This window comes from Nicotiana tabacum, chromosome 15, assembly GCF_000715075.1.
Source record: "Nicotiana tabacum cultivar K326 chromosome 15, ASM71507v2, whole genome shotgun sequence".
Taxonomy (NCBI): Eukaryota; Viridiplantae; Streptophyta; class Magnoliopsida; order Solanales; family Solanaceae; genus Nicotiana; species Nicotiana tabacum.
The window spans coordinates 55,779,811-55,789,582 of NC_134094.1; the positions used below are offsets into that span (position 1 = coordinate 55,779,811).

Below are 9,772 nucleotides of genomic sequence, written 5' to 3' on the forward strand. Positions count from 1 at the left end.
ATTCATTAAAATTCAGACAATATTATTGAGAATAATAGAATAAAATTTAAAATAAAAAAATTTTCAAGAGTAATAAAATATATATCTTCTATTATTTTACAAAAATAAAAGTGACGGACAAAAATATTAAACAAACTAATATGCTAATAAAACTTTCTATTAACAATGAAATAACACTAAATATTGGATAATATAATAAAATAAAATACAGAACAAAAAAGTTATTCGATACGTATATAAGCCCGTCTAATTTAACAGAGATTTTATTCATTAAAATTCAGATAATATTATTGATAACAATAGAATAAAATTTAAAATTAAAAAATATTTTAAGAGTAATAAAATATATATCTTATATTATATTACAAAAAAAAAGTAGGAGACAAAAATATTCAATAAAGTAAAATGCTAATAAAAATTTCTATTAACAATGTAATAATACTAAATATTTGATAATATAATATATAAAAAATACAGAAGAAAAAAGTTATTTGATGCCTATATAAGTCCCTTTAATTTAATAGAGATTTTATTCATTAAAATTTAGATAACTATTGTTGAGAACAACAGAATAAAATTTAAAATAAAAAAATATTTCAAGAGTAATAAAAAAATGTATCTTATATTATATTACAAAAAGAAAGCAAGCAGACAAAAATATTAAACAAAATAATATACTAATAAATTTTTATTAATAATGTAATAATACTAAACATTGGAGAATATAATAAAAAAAATATAGAACAAAAAAGTTATTCAATGACTATATATGTCCCTTTAATCTAATAGAGATTTCATTATTAGGTATATCATATTGATAAATAAGATGATAATTGAAATTTATTAAATCAATACGATCTAATATGTTCAAACAAACCCGATCATAATTAATTTCATTAATAATTTTTAATATTGACCGCGCATCGCGCGGGTACAACTACTAGTTATAGTTAAGTTTTATGTTCTCCTAAAAACCTTTAAAAATAACTAGTGAAAAAAAGAGGAAACTTTATTTCTCGGTTTCGTTTTATGATTTTTTGTTTGATGGGACATGATGTCTAAGAATGAATCACACTTAAATCTTGTGATCATAAGCTAAAAGTATGTAAAATAAATCAAAAATACTCTTTAAATCTTGTGGTCCATTCCTATAGGAGAGTGTCACTTACGGTAAAATGGGAATGCTTAATTAAAAACATACTAAATATAATAAAGAAGCAATCTTTTTTCAACAGCCAAAACAAAAAAAAGAAATTAAGTCACAAATTAAACATATGGAATATATTCACCGATAATATAAAGTATTTTTATATTAGCATAATTTTACCAATTATAGCAAGTATTCTATTTTATTTTGAGTATAAATTTTATACACTACTGATAGTGTAAAGAAAATTGACACCATCAAGTTACTTAAAACGACAATTGCATGTAAACTCTATACAAACATTAATTGGTAAATTTTATAAAAAAACATTACTGTCAATAAACACTTATAGTGTAAAAAATTATTTACATTGTTAGTACATATAACTTTTTTTTCCAGTTTTTTGTTAACTTGCTCCGGTTACTATCAGTAGTTACTTGTAGTTATCTTTTCAAATGATATGATTGCATAAATATTCTTTTATATTGTCCGTATCTATCTATATAGAATAGGAGAAACAAATCAATGTGATGATGCCAAGTGTCACAACAAAATTAGTTAGGTTAGTTAATAATTAGTTATTCTTTTTTAATTTGAATTAAAAATAATTATGTCACGACCCAATTTCTATTATAGGCATTGATGATGCCCAACGTCGCTGCTAGCAAGCCAACGATGAACTACTCATTTAATTTCTCATTTTAATATTTTTAAAGTCTTTATTTTTTATTTAACACAGAAACAAATAGTAAGTGAGCGTAGTGATGTAAAGCATAAACTAAACGGGAAAGTAAGATAGTGAATTAAAAAAATCAAAACCCATGAGTGTCTACTAGAACTCCCAAAATCCGGTGTCACAAGTGCACGAGCGTCTAGTAGAATACACAAAATACTCTAAGAACTACTGTCTGAAACAAAATAGACAGAAATGATAAAAACATAAGAAGAGAAGGCTCTAGGTGTTGCAGAACGGAGCATGACAAGCAGCTCACCACTAAGCCTATGGGTAATGCGGATGCGCGCCCGGACGAACTTCAGATGCACCTGCCTCAGAACCTGCACAATATGTGCAGAAGTGTAGCGTGAGTACGTAAACAACATGTACCCAGTAAGTATGTAGTCTAACCTCGAAGAAGTAGTGACGAGGGGTCGACATCAACACTTACTAGTGGACAATATACATAATGTACAAGAATATTTAATAGACATAAAATACAACATCAATAATGGATTAAGAGGCAATAATTAAATGATCCTTTAACAAAATAACAATTAAAAGTCCCCAAATATCAAATGCTAATCTCAACAAGTAAGGGCTCAACATGTATTTATAAATCTTCAAGTCATGAAATACATGCCAAATATAATCGGACTTCGAGTGACAACACGCACGAGTTATGCCGAGGTCGTACGGCCCGATCCATAGTAATCGTGTACATATACTAACGAGGTCATATGGCCCAATCCATGGATGCATCCCATAATATATATAAATATTGTCGAGGCGTTCGGCCCCATCCACAGGAATAGGGAAACTCTTCGGATTACGAATTATGTATTTACAACTTTAAGGTAAGCCCATGAAAGAATATAAATTTCCATCCATGACTAAACATTTCCGCCAACTCTCTAAGTAATGAAACTCGATTTAACATCACCTTTAACCAAATTTTACTTATTAATTTAAGCAGTTAAATTAGCAAGTTGAGTTCAAATGGTGCAAGTAATATCATAATAAAGACCTATGTATACCCGGACATAACATGAATTTTAGCTACGCACAGACTCTCGTCACTTCGTGCGTACGTAGCACCCACAATTAGTAGCAAATAACAAATATAAACACCTATGAGGTAAATTCCCTCTTACAAGGTTAGGCAAGAGACTTACCTCGTTCCCAAGTCCACTTTTCGATCCACAAATCACTCTAAAAGCCTCAAGCCGGTGCCGAACAATCCAAAATTAGCCAAAGGTTGTACAAACAAATCAATAATTATCCAAAAGTTCATAATTTAACTATTAGAGTGATTACCCAACCAAATTTAGAAGATTCCTAAAATTCACCCCCAAGCCCACGTGCCCGGATTTCGAAATTATTTTGTAAATAAATATTATCCATAACCTCACCAACACAAATATATAATTTTTACCCAATTTCATAATCATTTTCGTGGTCTAATCTCATGTTTATCAAAATCTATGTTTTTTAACCAAAATCCTAATATTTCCATAACTTACATGTTAAAATCTACCCATAATTTATCTATTAAGCTCACATTATATACAAATCACTTACCTCCAATAGCTAGGTGAAAATCCCTCTCCAAGGAGCTCTAGAATCGGCCAAGAAATTTGAGAAATAAAAGAAATAATGATAGCTCCACGGACAAGGATAAAGCTTTAGAAGTACCAAAAAAGTCATTCACAAGGTCTCAAACTAAGGAGAAGCAAGACAAGGTTGTTGGGCTTCAATGGGAGATCAAGAAGGCGCTAATGGTGGAAGAAGAGCTCAAGAATTATGGAGAGGACTTAGCTAAGTGCTACACTCATTTCATGGTCCAAGTCCAAGTCCAAGAGGAGGTAGATTGGGGTCCAAGCACCAGCCAAGGAGGGTCTAAATTAGGCACCTAAATCAACCTACAAAAGAGCTAACTTGGCGCCCAAGTCAGCTCAAAGAGGGGCGGTCAAGACATAGGAGAAGGAGTCAAAGTTCAACTTAAGGTGGTAAGATTAAACTCTTTCGAAATCTTAGATCACTTCTAGGTATTCAAGAAAGGTGATAAGTTTAGGCTTATTGTTGTTCTTGTTATTCTAAAGGGTCGGGTTTCACAATCTATCTCTTATTTTTAATTCTCTACCAAAGGCGATTAGTTCTTTGTTAGCTAATTGTTGTTGTTAGGATTCAACTTCAAGAATAGACTTCTTGAATTCAATCTATCTTTAATTTTTAGTTGTTTTTTTTTGTTTCTTTATTTTTTTTTAGCTTCCGCACGTTTATTGATTTTATTTTAGTAATTCTTGGACCCCTATCGTGTTGTTATCAAGTGGTATCAGAGCATAGGCTAATCAAGATTTCAATCTTGATAATCTTGGAAGGTTCTTGAGCAGAACAAAAATAAAAAATAAAACCAAAAAAAAAATGAAAATCAGCCCAAAAAAAGTGTTATTACTCATTATTATTTTAGAGTTCAATTATTTGTTGGTTTCCAAGTCAAGAAAGAAAACAAGAAGAGGGGATCCTTGTTCTTGAAGATTAAGGAAACTCCTTCCCTTATTCTTGTGGGTTTTGGGTTTCCTAAAATTCTTTCCTTTTTCATTTCTACTAACCAATTCCTATTCTTCCTAGGTTTGGTCATTCACTTTTCTTTCTTTTTCTAACTCCATATTCTGATCACTAAGGGTTGTGACTAGTAAGGTTTATTAATAAATCTAAAGATTAACGACTAAGAGTTGCATTGAGTGGAAAAGGGTAAGAGAGGTAAGAACATCAGAGGGAAAAAGCCAAATTGAGGGATATATATTGCTTTGTTCAGGATGTCTCATACAGGTAAAGATGATGAACAAAGGGTTCTTCAAGAAGCTGAAATCAAAGGAAGGAATAATTTCACCTTGCAAGCTATGCACCAATAATTTGAAAGGTGGAATTTGCAATTCCAAGAGATGAGAGACACCATTGCTGAGCAAAATATTACAATAGCTTAACTTAGGAGGGGAAATAACGCTAGACCCCAAGCTAGGGGAAATGTACCCCCTGCTCCCATTGTAAATCAAGAAAACTCTATCGATGATATTAATAATGATATTGATTTTGATAGGTTAGGAAGATATAGGAGGGGACAAAGAGGAAGACTAGAAGATGATAATATAAGTAGTATAAAGATGAAGATGCCAACTTTCAAGGGAACAAGGGATCCAGACTTGTACCTTGATTGGGAGAGAAAAGTTGAAGCCATCTTTGACTGCCACAACTATTCTGAGGGTAAGAAAGTTAAACTTGCTGCTATTGAGTTTTCTGACTATGCAGCAATCTGGTGGAAAAAGCTTTCTAGGGACAAATTGCAAGAAGGACAAGCACTCGTTGCTACGTGGGCTGAGATGAAGAGGGCAATGAGGAAGAGATTTGTGCTATCACACTTTCAAAGAGATCTACAACAACATATTCAAACTTTGAGGCAAGGGTCCATGTCTGTATATGAGTACTTAAAGGCTATAGATATGGCTATGATCCAAGATAATTGTATGGAGGAAGAGGAGGCTATAATGGCTAGGTTTTTGAATGGTTTAAATAGGGAAATAGCTGATGTAGTCGAATTACAACAATATGTAACTTTAGATGAGTTAGTTGAATTAGCTGTAAAGGTAGAAGGACAAAACAAAAGGAGACAACAATCTAGCTCATGGAGAAGCCGGCCAACTACTATTCCAAAGAAGCAATGGCCGAAATCTGAGGAGACACCTACTCTTAAATTCCATGAAGACAAGGGCAGGAAAAAATTGGAATCCAAGGATGGGGGTAAGCCTTTTATGCCTAAAATTTCTACTTCTACTTCTTCTATTCAATGTCTCAAGTGTCAAGGGAGAGGGCATAAGGCTTATGAATGCCCAAGTAGAATAAACATTCTAATCAAAGAGGATGGGGGATATGAGAGTGAAAAAGGTGAACCAAGTGAAGAACAAGAAGAAAACTTTGTAGAGAGTGAAGAAGGAGAAGAGATGGAGTACATTGATAGTGGGGTGAATTTTGTGGTTAGGAGGCTTATGCACATTAATTTGGGTCACTCTAATGAAGAACAAAGGGAAAACATATTCCATACTCGGTGTGAGATTAAAGATAAAATTTGCTCTATAATAATTGATAATGGGAGTTGTGCTAATGTTGTGAGTGCATATTTGGTGGAAAAGTTAGGGTTGGAATGGACGAAACACCCTAGACCTTATAGGTTGCAATGGTTCAATGATAGTGGAGAGGTCAAGGTGAATAAGCAATGCATGGTCTCCTTCAAGATTGGAAGGTACACTGACGAAGTTCTATGTGATATAGTACCCATGCAAGCTTGTCATATCTTGTTGGGGCTGCCCGTGGCAGTATGATAGGAGTGCTTTTCACGATGGGAGGAAAAATAGATACCCTCTTGAGCATAATTGCAAGAAGTACATTCTTGCACCTTTAACTCTTTTCCAAGTGTACGAAGATAAAAAAAAGATGAAAGAATCAATGGGGAAACATGGGAAGGGATCAAAACGAGAGACTGGAAGGAAAGACAAAGAGGGAAAATATGAAGTGAGGTGTGAGGAGAGAGAGAGGGAAGCAAAGAGAGAAAGGAAAAGGTGGGGAAGAGTGAAAAAAAGAAAGCATTGGTGAGAGGAAAGAGGCTAAGATTGAAAAAAAAGTGAGCCTTGCAAAAGCCAAAGAGTGTTTAGTTGCAAAAAAAGAAGGGCTGCCTATTATCTTGCTCACTTATAAGGAAGTTCTGCTTAATAATGATTCACTAACATCCTCTTTGCCTAGTGTTATTTCTAATCTTTTGCAGGATTTTGAAGATGTTTTTCCTGAGGACCTTCATAATGGTTTACCACCTTTTAGAGGAATAGAGCATCAAACTAATTTTATGCCAGGATCACAAATTCCTAATAGGCCTGCTTTTAGGAGCAATCCCGAAGAAACAAAAGAATTGCAAAGACAAGTAGAGGAGCTGCTTGATAAAGGATTTATAAGAGAAAGCATGAGTCCCTGTTCTGTGCCCGTACTTTTGGTACCAAAGAAGGATGGCACTTGGAGGATGTGCGTGGACTGCCGCGCCATTAATAAAATAACGGTAAAGTATCGCCATCCTATTCCCCATTTAGATGATATGCTTGACCAATTGCATGGTTCTCAAATATTCTCTAAAATTGATTTGAAGAGTGGATATCACCAAATTAGAATGAATCCTGGAGATGAATGAAAAACTGCCTTTAAAACTAAATATGGATTGTATGAATGGTTAGTGATACTATTTGGGTTAACTAATGCACCTAGTACATTCATAAGGCTAATGAACCATATCTTTAAGGATTTTCATGGAAAATTTATAGTCGTTTATTTTGATGATATTCTGATCATTTCTAAATCTTTAGAAGAGCATGTCGAACATTTGAAACAAGTTTGTAATGTGCTTAGGGAGCAACAATTATATGCAAATTTATCCAAGTGCACTTTTTGTGTAGATAAGGTAGTTTTCTTGGGTTTTGTTGTGAGTTCTAGTAGTGTAGAGGTAGATGAAGATAAAATCAAGGCGATTAAATATTGGCCTACACCTAAGAGCATTACTGAAGTTAGAAGTTTTCATGGACTTGCTAGCTTTTATAGGAGATTTGTTAGAGATTTTAGTTCAATTGCTGCACTTTTAACTGAAGTCATTAAGAATGATAAGGTCTTTAATTGGGGAAAAGAACAAGAGCATGCATTTAATATTTTGAAGGATAAATTATGTTCTGCTCCTTTGTTACAATTACCTGATTTTAATAAGTCCTTTGAAATTGAATGTGATGCATCTGGTAGAGGTATTAGGGCTGTTTTAATGCAAGATTCTAAACCAATCGCTTATTTTAGTGAGAAGTTGAATGGGGCTGTATTGAATTATTCTACTTATGATAAATAATTATATGCCTTGGTAAGGGCTCTTGCTACAGGGCAGCATTATTTGTGGCCAAAGAAGTTTGTGATAAAAACTGACCATGAGTCTTTAAGATACTTGAAAATCCAAGGTAAATTGAGTAGAAGACATGCCAAATGGGTTAAATTCATTGAGACATTTCCTTATGTGATTAGCTACAAGCAAGGTAAAGACAATATAGTTGCTGATGCGCTTTTAAGAAGGTACGCACTTGTTTCTACTCTTATTTCTAAATTGATGGGATTTGATCATATTAAGGATTTATATGTTGATGATTCTGATTTGGATGTAGCATTTTTGGCATGTTTAAATGGGCCTTTTGAGAAGTATAATCTGAAAGATAGGTTTCTTTTTAAAGAGAATAAGCTTTGTGTCCCTAATTGTTCTTTGCGAGAAGTTTTTGTGAGGGAAGCACATTGTGGGGGGCTTATGGGACACTTTGGTGTGCCTAAAACACTTGACATCCTTGCTGAAAATTTCTTTTGGCCTAATATGAGAGAAGATGTAGAAAGATTTTGTGCTCAATGTCTTGAATGCAAACAAGCTAAATCTAAAGTGTTGCCACATGGTTTATACATGCCATTACCTGTTCCTATTTCACCTTGGATTGATATTTCTATGGACTTTGTGTTAGGATTGCCTAGAACAAGGTATGGTAAGGATAGCATCTTTGTTGTGGTAGATAGGTTCTCAAAAATGGCTCGCTTTATTCCTTGTTTAAAGACTAATGATGCTTCTCATGTTGCTGATTTATTTTTTAGAGAAGTTGTTAAATTGCATGGTATACCTCGAACTATTGTTAGTGATAGGGATGCTAAGTTTCTAAGACACTTTTGGCGCGTGCTTTGGGGAAAATTGGGAACAAAATTATTGTTTTCTACTTCTTGTCATCCACAAACTGATGGGCAAACTGAGGTAGTAAATAGAACCTTAGGAAATATGTTAAGGGATGTTCTAAAAGGAAAATTAACTTCTTGGGAGGATCACTTGCCTATGGTAGAATTTTCTTACAATTGAACTGTTCATTCATCTACTAGTTATTCTCCTTTTGAAGTTGTTTATGGCTTTAACCCCCTTACACCCCTTGACTTATTGCCTTTGCCTACTAATGAGATGGTTAGTCTTGATGGAAAAAAGAAAGCTGATTTGATGAAGACCATTCATGAGCATACGAGACTTGCAATTGAGAGGAAGAATGAGCAAACAGCTTTACGAAAAAATAAAGGTCGAAAACCGGTTATCTTTGAGCCTGGTGATTTGGTTTGGGTTCATATGAGGAAGGAAAGATTTCCTTCAAAAAGGAAGACAAAATTGCACCCTAGAGGAGATGGGACATTTAAAGTACTTGAAAGGATTGGAGATAATGCTTACAAATTGGACCTTCCAGGTGAGTTTCAAGTAAGTGCTACTTTCAATGTTGCTGACATATCCTTATTTGATGTAGGTTCAAATTCGAGGACGAATTCTTTTCAATAGGAGGGGAATGATAGCTCCACGGACAAGGATAAAGCTTTAGAAGTACCAAAAAAGCCATTCATAAGGTCTCAAGCTAAGGAGAAGCAAGACAAGGTTGTTGGGCTTCAATGGGAGATCAAGAAGGCGCTAATGGTGGAAGAAGAGCTCAAGAATTATGGAGAGGACTTAGCTAAGTGCTACACTCATTTCATGGTCCAAGTCCAAGTCCAAGAGGAGGTAGATTGGGGTCCAAGCACTAGCCAAGGAGGGTCTAAATTAGGCACCTAAATCAACCTACAAAGGAGCTAACTTGGCGCCCAAGTCAGCTCAAGGAGGGGCGGCCAAGACATAGAAGAAGGAGTCAAAGTTCCTTATTTTGTTTTCTAGTTTGTTAGGACATATTTGATGCTTTCCTAGGTATTTAAGGCTTTGTTTTTATTTTCCTAAGATTATTGGATTTACTTTACAAGATTGACTTAGTTTTTATTTCCTAGAGTTTTACCTTTTACTATGA

The 9,772-nt window shown here is 34.0% G+C and overlaps 1 pseudogene; it reads left to right on the forward strand.

Moving 5' to 3' along the window:
- Positions 1–5,026: 5,026 nt before the first annotated feature.
- On the forward strand, positions 5,027–9,546 carry LOC142161797 (uncharacterized; annotated as a pseudogene).
- Positions 9,547–9,772: the final 226 nt, after the last annotated feature.